At 38.9% G+C, this 11,780-nt stretch overlaps 2 non-coding genes across 2 annotated transcripts; both read left to right on the forward strand.

Annotated features, from left to right (window-relative positions):
- Positions 1 to 1,568: 1,568 nt before the first annotated feature.
- Positions 1,569 to 1,675, forward strand: LOC145561004 (small nucleolar RNA R71). The gene has a single exon (XR_014093587.1). It is a non-coding gene; the product is annotated as a small nucleolar RNA R71 (small nucleolar RNA).
- Positions 1,676 to 9,640: 7,965 nt separating this feature from the next.
- LOC145561079 (small nucleolar RNA R71) lies at positions 9,641 to 9,747 on the forward strand. Its single transcript, XR_014093664.1, has one exon. It is a non-coding gene; the product is annotated as a small nucleolar RNA R71 (small nucleolar RNA).
- Positions 9,748 to 11,780: the final 2,033 nt, after the last annotated feature.

The raw sequence follows: 11,780 nt of genomic DNA on the forward strand, positions 1-11,780 counted from the left end.
AAAGTCATGAAACACTACTCATAGTTGCAAATCAATACTCAAATTCATTGACATACCAGGAATTATGGAACTATCACACATTTCCTAACCAAATCACAGATAATGGCATGACGCTAACACTAACACCTAGGGGGTATTTGAAAGAACGGTCGGCCATTTGCAGAGTTATATTGGTAGCTTTTAATTTACCCATATTCAACTTAGAACACACAGATAATGGCATGACGCTAAGACTAGCACCCAAATCACATAATGCATTATCAATCAAGAGATTACCAATATGACAAGGAATAGAAAAACTACCCGGATCTTTTAACTTAGGTGGAGACTTATTTTGAAGTACGGCACTACACTCTGCAGTGAAAGCTACTGTCTCTACCTCACTAATAGACCTTTTTCTCGTCAATATTTCCTTCGTAAATTTTGCATATGAGGGGATTTGTGTGATCAATTCAGTGAAAGGAACTGTTACCTTCAAATCTTTTACCACCTCCAGAAACTTACCAAACTGCTTATCCAAGTTTGTCTTCAACTAACAATTGGGGAAAGGAAGTTTGATAATTTGCTTTTGAGCATTCTTATCTTTGTCTGGAGTAGCCACATTCTCTGGAGTTTTACCCTGCAATGTAGAATTGGATGTGTTAGTATTATCCCCTAGCCCTGCAGGGCTAGCAACTACATTGTTTGGTTTAATGGCATCAAGATTAGCATTATTTAATAAAATAGGTTCATCAACTCTGGGCATAGAGGGCCCTTCATAGTTTGAACCACTCCTTAGAGTAATTGCAAATGCTTGATCCGTAGGCCTAGTCGGCTGTGCCGGCAGGGCTCCCTGTTGGCGTGCTTGTAGAGTAGCGGAGAGTTGCGCAATTTGATTATCTACAATTTTATTATGCGCTAAAATTTGATCAATTGTCGCATCTCTGCTCTCCATGTGCTTTTGCATATTGACCAACATTGCTCTAATTTCCCCCAAAGAAGGGTCTGAAGATGAGGGGGGTTGTTGTGGTTGATTCTTCTGGCTAGCATTGGGATGATAGTATTTCTGCTGCTGTTGTTGTGGCACCTGTGGTTCTTGTGGTGGTGGATTTTGAACATTAGTGCTCCGGTAGGAAAGGTATGGATGATTCCGATACCCAGGATTGTAAGTGTTGGAGTATGGGTTATTCTGTATATAAGCTTGGAAGGCATTAACTTGCTTCACGGAACTCCTGCAATCCTGCTCCCAATGACCTACAATACCACAATTTTCACAGAACGCCTCATTAGAATTGTTATTAATTGCAGAAACATTAGCTACGCTAGCAGTGCTCAAATTATCTAATTTTTGACAAATAGAGGTCAGTTGAGCTTGCAAAAAGGATACAGAGTCGACACTATGTTTCCCCTTGTTAGCAAATCCTGTAGGATTCCCATATTGGGAATTGTGTATCGCCATATCTTCAATAACCTGACCTGCATCATCAACATTAAGATTCATAAATCTCCCACTAGCTGCAGAGTCTAAAATTATTCTAGAAGAATTTCAAATTCCGTTATAAAAGGCTTGGATTAACTGCCATTGTGCTAAATTATGGTGAGGGCATTCTCTTTGTAAGTCCTTGAACCTTTCCCAAGCATCATATAAAGACTCATCGGCTTCTTGGGAAAAGTTCTGAATTGCACTCCGTAATACTGCTGTTCTCTCTACAGGATAATATTTGTTATAGAAATTTAAAACAAGAGTTTCCCAGTCAGTTATACCAAGTGTAGTTCTATTCAAACCATTATACCACAATTTAGCTTTTCCAGTTAAAGAAAAGGGAAAGAGAATCTCCCTGATTTGGTCTTGAGTGACCCCGGCTTGTCTTATGGTGTTGCAATATTGATAATAGTCAGCAATGTGAAGATTCGGGTCTTCACCCTTTGCTCCACTGAATTGCTTCCTCTCTATCATCGTTATAAATTGGGGTTTAATTTCAAATTGAACCCCATCAAGAGCCGGAGGAGGGGTGAGATGTGGGAAATCCGCAAGCTTTGGTTGTGAATAATCACTAAGCTTCTTTGGAGCCGCCATCTCTGATTCTGTGTCTGATGATGTCTCTGAATTGCTAGAATCAGTTGGAGGATCGCGGTGATTATTGTTGGTATCACCAGAATCCGCCAGAATTTGCTTGTAGAAGTTTTTCTGTCTATGGAAGGAACGTTCGATCTCAGGATCGAATGGGATATAACCTGATCTGGAACACCTGGGCATAAACAAAAACTAGAAGCAAATATGAGATTTGTCTCAGAGAACTAACGCTCTCTGAGACAAAAAAGAGAAATAATCTAGACTACAAAAACAATCAGAAATAAAAATAAAACCGTTTCCCCGGCAACGGCGCAAAATTTTGACAGGGTAAAGTCGTATCCCCTAATCAAAAATAATTCCCTAAATCACTAACTAAAGTAGATAGGGAAGTAGGGTCGATCTCCACAGGGAAACTAGTCTTTTTACTCCTAATTAAATATTATAATCTAAATTATTTAAGTAACCAATATTAAAAGTTGAATATGAAACTAAACTAAAAAGAGTAGGAATAGGGAGAAAATAATATATAAAAGGATCTAGGGCATAGGTTCACCAATAAATAATACTCCGGGGTAAAATAGGGTAATCAATCATTGACATGGCATAGATAACATGATTAACAGGCTCTCGCAATTTATTAATCAACATAGATCTAACAGGCTCTCACAATTTACTAGATCTAAGTTCTTATTGAAAATAGCCTTTAATATCAAATTAACATCTGCTCGATTCATCAATTTAATATTGCTATACTTTTACAAGCCGCAATTGTAAAACATTAAAACAATCCAATAAGAAATTATCATGCAATACCAATAATCAATAATAGTCAATCATCAATGCATCAATTAACCAGATTGTAAAGGGCTCACGCTACTTATTACAATCACACAATTAATTTACCGGTATTAAATCTCATCTCTCGAATCTTGACTTAACCATTTATAAATTAACTTGCCTATTGAAACTAGACCTAAACATCAATTCTCATCTCTCGATTCTTGAATCAATATTGTCAAACTCATGCATAAAAGATAGGCCTAATCTAGTCACAGAGCATTAAATCAATCAATAGGAAATTAATCTAGCATTGATAATTAACAACAATAATTTACCCCTTCATATTATTTATTAGATCCCCATAAACCCTAGAAATTAAACTACTCACACATATTAAAAACTAAACTAATCAAAACAATAAAATAAGACATGATGAAAGGAATAGAATAAATAACTAAGATTAAGAGAAGAGGAATCATTACCAAAATAAATCTGAAATTAAAAGTAGAATTAAGGACAAAGGTTTAGAGAGAGATTAAGAGAGAGAAAACTAAGTAGAGAGAGAAAGTCTAAGAGAAGAGATTAAGAGAAGAAGAAGAAGAAGTTAGAATGATCCTAAATAATCCGTACAAAAACGTATTTAAACAAAACTAAAAACAACTCCTAATTAGAAACTAATTGCTCGTCAAAAACACTTCTCCAGAAACACGCGCCCGATCGGGCTAGAGGCCGCCCGATCGGGCGCGCCTTTTTTGTCGCACATGTCTTCATTGATGCCGCGCCCGATCGAGCTAGCATGTCACCCGATCGGGCGCGCCTTCCCTTGATGGCACTCCCACGCGCATCTGCCCGATCGGGCGATTGCTTGCTCGATCGGGCCCGGTCTTTATCTTCAAGGCTTTGGACTTCGATTGGGCTAGATTTCTCGGCTCAATCCATATTTCCTCTCGGGTCTCGAATACATGGTCCAATTGCCTCGTGATCCAAATAACCGAGCCCTTAATCACCGGCTCGATGGCTCTAACCGGCCTTGGGCTCCAAAAGTGGTCGCGTTCTTCCAATGCTCGTAGTTGCTTCATAAAAATCCCTGGAAAATGCTCCAAAGGTGCAATTCCCTGCAAAACTCAACCAAAACTACGAAAACACTAGAAAACACATATTAGTAATAAAAGTGGCCCGAAAGAGCCAAAAACACTACTAATAATGACCACGGGACGGGGGTAAAACACTATATAAAACAGACATATCAAACTCCCCCAAGCCAAACCTTTGCTTGTCCCTAAGCAAAGAGCTCATCAATGAACATATAAAACATACTTCACCCCAATCAACAAATCAAAAGCCAACGATTCAAGGTAAAATTAAAAAAACATGCTTCAATGTCAATCAATCTTATTCATCTAATCACCCTTCCTCCCCAACAATTGTCAAGTAGAGCAAACCACAAGAGCATATAGAATTCAAGACTAGTGCTTACACAATCGACTCTCATTTATGTGGCGAGTAAAGAATGTACTCGATCGCTCTCCACCCAACCCCTTTAATGTGAACAATGCCCTCCCAACTCACACTCTCGTGTGTATAAAAACATTGAACGCTCAATCTACTAGTCGACTCGAAATATGTCAAGTCATAACTTGCATTGAAAGACAACACTTTCACATTTACATAACTTCTATGCACAAGGTCGGAAGGTCTTTTAAGCTTGCAATGTAAGGCTAGGGTAAGGGTAGGATAAATTTGGGATTATGTGAGAGAAAAGCTATGCATTAAGGGAGCCAAATCCTAATAAACCTATGATCAAAAGTAATGATCATACACATCTCCAACATAACCAACTCCAACATCAACCAAATATACTCCAAACAATAAAACAATCCCAACACTCACAAATTCACTCATAAAAATATGATAATGTAGAACAAGAGTGAATAACAAACTTTGAACTCGTAACTTGAAATATTTACATTGAAACTCAACCCCTTTTTTTTTTCCTTTCTTTTGGTTAACCTTCACTTAGAACACTTGAACATCAAACATTTTTCCTCTTTTTTTCTTAGAAGTTCACTTTCTTTTTTTTCATATTTCTCTTTTTTTTTTTCTCGAACTTCTTTTTTTTCATCACACTTTTATTTTTTTTTCAAATATATACAACTTTCAAACTCATAAAAACAAAAATATGATCAAGAACAAATTACATCTCAAAACCCACCCAAATTATGCAAATAAAGTGCATACTACAAACTCCCTCACCTCACTCACTAATAGCTCCCCCAAGCCAAGCTTGGGACTAGTAACCAATGGGGCAATTAAGGCTTGTAATGTGGCTATAAACAATAAAAGGGCACAAGCAACAATATGGGTGACAAGAAGGGAACAAATGTATCTAAATATCTCTGAAGGCTACCTAAAGAATGAACGCCTTCGTCCTCCTCATGTGCATAATAAAAAATCATGAAACACTACTCATAGTTGCAAATCAATACTCAAATTCATTGACATACCAGGAATTATGGAACTATCACACATTTCCTAACCAAATCAACTAGTCATGCACTATATTCACAAGTAGTTGGACAAAATTGACGCAAGTTAAGGAATCCAAACAATTAGACTTCAAATCATGACCAACAAATCTACAATATTCATCATCAAATACCAAGAATCAAAACAATTTTCTCAAGTATGGGGCACAGGGAAGCATGATTTACAATTCATTGAAACGTATTTTTGAATTTTTTTATTTTTGAATTTTTTTGTATTTTTATATATAAAGAAAGCAATAAAAACTACACTAGGAAAGAAAATAAAAACTAACCTAGAAAGCAAATAGGGTGCGTTATCTTTCCTACCCGACTCTCTATGAATTACCCACCAAGTCTCACCCCCTATCACATTTATCCAGTTAAGGCCTCCTAAGTAGGGTGCGTCCATTAGGGTTGGTCCGGCTACCTTACCATCATCATTAGGGGTCCAACTAAGGTATTTGACCGCAATGTGGGTTACTAACCCACCAAAGTAAATTGGGACCCTAGACCTACCCGATTCGGCCGCATTGGCCACCCTTTGAAAGTGTTGGGCCATCCTATGAACTATGTTAAGCTTGTCACTCTTAGGAATCATGTATGATCCTAATAATTCTAGTTCATCTCTCCTCACATTAGCCGGTTCATGCCTCCCAAAGATGGTGAGGCCAACAAACCGTTGCCAAAGTTTTGGCACGGGATGTAGAATCCAAGTGCCCTTGGCATGTTGGAGGTTTAAGTTAGGATTCCCTGTTAAAGCACGGTAGACAAAAGTAATGTTGTCTTGGGGTGGTTCAATTGGTCTATCGGCTTTCAATTCAAACAATTTACCAAAATCCTTCAAAGACAATTTAATATCTTTATTAAACAAACGAAATTGAACATGAGAGATTAGAGCATTTGATTTTATGACGTTAAAACTAGAAATGAATTCTAAAGTCAAATAATCATATGTATCATAATGTAATTGGAACAAACCACTCATGCCAATTCCCTTGAACAGTTTTTCAACATATTTATCAATTCCTAGTCTAGAAAGCGTAGGATGATGAATAAAACGGGTAGGAATTACCTGCCGTGTGACGAGGTTGAGCATCCTCTACCTTTGCTCATGGGTGGTGATGACCACCCTCTCCCACCCCGGAATTTGCAGCTCCGGGTCAATGGTAGGTGCTTGTTGCCTCGATCCTTCACCCCGAACAGTCCGAGACCTCTTGAAAGCCATTTTAGAGTGGAAATAGTAGGAATTGAAGTTTTCTCTCTCTTAGGGTTTGAGAAGAAATTGAGAGAAAGTGTTGAAAATTTAGTGTAGAATGTAGAGGAAGATGAGAGGAGTTGGAAAATGTAAGAATTTTCAAGTTTGGATGGAAGAATTGGAAGAGATCTTGGATTGAAATGTGAGTTGAAGGTATGAAAATGGAGGTTTTAGAGAGAGAAAGTGAATGAAGAAGATGAAATAAGGAGAAAATGAGGAAAGAAAGAAGAGAAAAGAAAATAAAGGGGGGAACGGCCTGAAGGCGCGCTCGATCGGGCGAGCCTCGCCCGATCGGGCGAGCCTCGCCCGATCGGGCGAAGTTGCGAATTCCAGAATGTAAGCTGCGCGCCCGATCGGGCGAGCTCCGCCCGATCGGGCGCGAACTCGAACGTAATTTTGGCGTTTTGCTAGCCCGATCGGGCGAGCTTCGCCCGATATTTCTTTTCTTCTTACTCGATGAGCGCCCGATCGGGCGACTTTGCCCGATCGGGCGAAAATAGACTTTGTTTCCAGGTCTCCTCTCACGCCCGATCGGGCGAATAATAGGCTGAAATCTGGGTTGCTTGCACGCCCGATCGGGCGAATTTTGCTCCGATTTTTGCCTCACTTGCGCGCCCGATCGGGCGAGCCTAGCCCGATCGGGCCCGTACCAAGCACTGGGGTTTCTCCGATTTTGTTTCTTCTTCAAAATTTTCTAAGTCTTTATACCTATCAAATTCATACCTGTACAACGACACTTAAAACTGGTGAAATATCACTCTCCTCACCTCTCTAAAATAAAAATAAAAAATGAGAGAAAAGAAGAACTAATCTAGAAAGCATAAAATACGGGTTGCCTCCCGCAAAGCGCTGGTTTATATAGGTCCCGCACGACCTTCTTACCAAGTACAATTCCTAGGACCCTTTACCTAACGCTTGATCGGGTGGTTTCCCACCCGGTCTAGTGATGTTTAGGCTACGATGCGGCTTCCTGACATAACCTGTGGGACGCCAAGTCGCCTTATGTAGTGGATCCTCCTTGACTTGGAATGGGGGATTTTCAATGTGACGCACTAAAAACCCTTCTTCGATCAAATGTTGCTTCTACTTGTCATTGCGTTCAACATTTGCAACTCGATCTGGCGGAACACTTGGCGTAGGCTCGATTCGCACAACTTGCTCGATCGGTTCCACTTGTTCATCCTCAAAACCAAGACCAACATTGTAGAGTGCTCTTTCTATTGCATCGACTTCCTTCTGCCATTTGTCTATCTCATCTGAAAGGGATGCAATAGAAGATACCGCCTCCAAGGGATCTTTTTCAAGAGCTTGGGGCTTGTTAGAATAATTTACAACCACATTGACACTGACTCATTTCTCCTCTGTCATGGAGCTTTTGGGGGTATTATTCAGATTAAAAACCACTTTATCGTCCCCTACTGATAGTGTTAACTTACCACTTCCAACATCTATGACTGCTCCTGCAGTGTTAAGGAATGGTCTACCCAAAATAATTGGGGTTTGCATATCCTCAGCCATATCAAGAACAACAAAATCTACAAGTATATAAAATTTACCTACTCTAATGGGGACATCCTCTAAAACACCTAGGGGTTATTTGAAAGAACGGTCGGCCATTTGCAGAGTTATATTGGTAGCTTTTAATTTACCCATATTCAACTTAGAACACACAGATAATGGCATGACGCTAAGACTAGCACCCAAATCACATAATGCATTATCAATCAAGAGATTACCAATATGACAAGGAATAGAAAAACTACCCGGATCTTTTAACTTAGGTGGAGACTTATTTTGAAGTACGGCACTACACTCTGCAGTGAAAGCTACTGTCTCTACCTCACTAATAGACCTTTTTCTCGTCAATATTTCCTTCGTAAATTTTGCATATGAGGGGATTTGTGTGATCAATTCAGTGAAAGGAACTGTTACCTTCAAATCTTTTACCACCTCCAGAAACTTACCAAACTGCTTATCCAAGTTTGTTTTCAATTGACGATTGGGGAAAGGGAGTTTGATAATTGGCTTTTGAGCATTCTTATCTTTGTCTGGAGTAGCCACCTTCTCTGGAGTTTTACCCTGCAATGTAGAATTGGATGTGTTAGTATTATCCCCTAGCCCTACAGGGCTAGCAATTACATTGTTTGGTTTAATGGAATCAAGATTAGCATTATTTAATAAAATAGGTTCATCAACTCTGGGCATAGAGGGCCCTTCATAGTTTGAACCACTCCTTAGAGTAATTGCAAATGCTTGATCCGTAGGCCTAGTCGGCTGTGCCGGCAGGGCTCCCTGTTGGCGTGCTTGTAGAGTAGCGGAGAGTTGCGCAATTTGATTATCTACAATTTTATTATGCGCTAAAATTTGATCAATTGTCGCATCTCTGCTCTCCATGTGCTTTTGCATATTGACCAACATTGCTCTAATTTCCCCCAAAGAAGGGTCTGAAGATGAGGGGGGTTGTTGTGGTTGATTCTTCTGGCTAGCATTGGGATGATAGTATTTCTGTTGCTGTTGTTGTGGCACCTGTGGTTCTTGTGGTGGTGGATTTTGAACATTAGTGCTCCGGTAGGAAAGGTATAGATGATTCCGATACCCAGGATTGTAAGTGTTGGAGTATGGGTTATTCTGCCTATAAGCTTGGAAGGCATTAACTTGCTCCACGGAACTCTTGCAATCCTGCTCCCAATGACCTACAATACCACAATTTTCACAGAAAGCCTCATTAGAATTGTTCTTAATTGCAGAAACATTAGCTACGCTAGCAGTGCTCAGATTATCTAATTTTTGACAAATAGAGGTCAGTTGAGCTTGCAAAAGGATACAGAGTCGACACTATGTTTCCCCTTGTTAGCAAATCCTCTAGGATTCCCATATTGGGAATTGTGTATCGCCATATCTTCAATAACCTGACCTGCATCATCAACATTAAGATTCATAAATCTTCCACTAGCTGCAGAGTCTAAAATTATTCTAGAAGAATTTCCAATTCCGTTATAAAAGGCTTGGATTAACTGCCATTGTGCTAAATTATGGTGAGGGCATTCTCTTTGTAAGTCCTTGAACCTTTCCCAAGCCTCATATAAAGACTCATCGGCTTCTTAGGAAAAGTTCTGAATTGCACTCCGTAATACTGCTATTCTCTCTGCAGGATAATATTTGTTATAGAAATTTAAAACAAGAGTTTCCCAGTCAGTTATACCAAGTGTAGTTCTATTCAAACCATTATACCACAATTTAGCTTTTCCAGTTAAAGAAAAGGGAAAGAGAATCTCCCTGATTTGGTCTTGAGTGACCCCGGCTTGCCTTATGGTGTTGCAATATTGACAATAGTCAGCAATGTGAAGATTCGGGTCTTCACCCTTTGCTCCACTGAATTTCTTCCTCTCTATCATCGTTATAAATTGGGGTTTAATTTCAAATTGAACCCCATCAAGAGCCGGAGGAGGGGTGAGATGTGGGAAATCCGCAAGCTTTGGTTGTGAATAATCACTAAGCTTCTTTGGAGCCGCCATCTCTGATTCTGTGTCTGATGATGTCTCTGAATTGCTAGAATCAGTCGGAGGATCGCGGTGATTATTGTTGGTATCACCAGAATCCGCAAGAATTTGCTTTTAGAAGTTTTTCTGTCTATGGAAGGAACGTTCGATCTCAGGATCGAATGGGATATAACCTGATCTAGAACACCTGGGCATAAACAAAAACTAGAAGCAAATATGAGATTTGTCTCAGAGAACTAACGCTCTCTGAGACAAAAGAGAAATAATCTAGACTACAAAAACAATCAGAAATAAAAATAAAACCGTTTCCCCGGCAACGGCGCAAAATTTTGACAGGGTAAAGTCGTATCCCCTAATCAAAAATAATTCCCTAAATCACTAACTAAAGTAGATAGGGAAGTAGGGTCGATCTCCACAGGGAAACTAGTCTTTTTACTCCTAATTAAATATTATAATCTAAATTATTTAAGTAACCAATATTAAAAGTTGAATATGAAACTAAACTAAAAAGAGTAGGAATAGGGAGAAAATAATATATAAAAGGATCTAGGGCATAGGTTCACCAATAAATAATACTCCGGGGTAAAATAGGGTAATCAATCATTGACATGGCATAGATAACATGATTAACAGGCTCTCGCAATTTATTAATCAACATAGATCTAACAGGCTCTCACAATTTACTAGATCTAAGTTCTTATTGAAAATAGCCTTTAATATCAAATTAACATCTGCTCGATTCATCAATTTAATATTGCTATACTTTTACAAGCCGCAATTGTAAAACATTAAAACAATCCAATAAGAAATTATCATGCAATACCAATAATCAATAATAGTCAATCATCAATGCATCAATTAACCAGATTGTAAAGGGCTCACGCTACTTATTACAATCACACAATTAATTTACCGGTATTAAATCTCATCTCTCGAATCTTGACTTAACCATTTATAAATTAACTTGCCTATTGAAACTAGACCTAAACATCAATTCTCATCTCTCGATTCTTGAATCAATATTGTCAAACTCATGCATAAAAGATAGGCCTAATCTAGTCACAGAGCATTAAATCAATCAATAGGAAATTAATCTAGCATTGATAATTAACAACAATAATTTACCCCTTCATATTATTTATTAGATCCCCATAAACCCTAGAAATTAAACTACTCACACATATTAAAAACTAAACTAATCAAAACAATAAAATAAGACATGATGAAAGGAATAGAATAAATAACTAAGATTAAGAGAAGAGGAATCGTTACCAAAATAAATCTGAAATTAAAAGTAGAATTAAGGACAAAGGTTTAGAGAGAGATTAAGAGAGAGAAAACTAAGTAGAGAGAGAAAGTCTAAGAGAAGAGATTAAGAGAAGAAGAAGAAGAAGTTAGAATGATCCTAAATAATCCGTACAAAAACGTATTTAAACAAAACTAAAAACAACTCCTAATTAGAAACTAATTGCTCGTCAAAAACACTTCTCCAGAAACACGCGCCCGATCGGGCTAGAGGCCGCCCGATCGGGCGCGCCTTTTTTGTCGCACAGGTCTTCTTAGATGCCGCGCCCGATCGAGCTAGCAGGTCACCCGATCGGGCGCGCCTTCCCTTGATGGCACTCCCACGCGCATCCGCCTGATCGGGCGATTGCTTGCGTGATCGG

This window comes from Chenopodium album, chromosome 9 (genome assembly GCF_948465745.1).
Source record: "Chenopodium album chromosome 9, dcCheAlbu1.1, whole genome shotgun sequence".
NCBI classification, from domain to species: Eukaryota; Viridiplantae; Streptophyta; class Magnoliopsida; order Caryophyllales; family Amaranthaceae; genus Chenopodium; species Chenopodium album.